A 262-nucleotide genomic window follows, 5' to 3' on the forward strand; every position below is an offset into this window, starting at 1 on the left:
ATAACCTCCACCGAGATCAGTCTTGTCCGTAGAATAACCACCGGCCGCTTCCTTACAAAGACGGGCCAATGCCCAACGCCCTCGCAGCGTCCACTCTAACGGCGCTAATATACGTCACGCGTCAACCGCCCTCGCTCGTGTGCCAGTCGGAGCCGGGGACGTGACATGACAGCCCCGTCGCACGTCACCGAACGCCGGCGCTTGTCAATTACGAAAATATTTGTATCGTCATTTGATTTTCGGTTCATAGGGTGAATGGAGA

The sequence above is a fragment of the Penaeus monodon genome, chromosome 33 (genome assembly GCF_015228065.2).
Source record: "Penaeus monodon isolate SGIC_2016 chromosome 33, NSTDA_Pmon_1, whole genome shotgun sequence".
NCBI lineage: Eukaryota > Metazoa > Arthropoda > Malacostraca > Decapoda > Penaeidae > Penaeus > Penaeus monodon.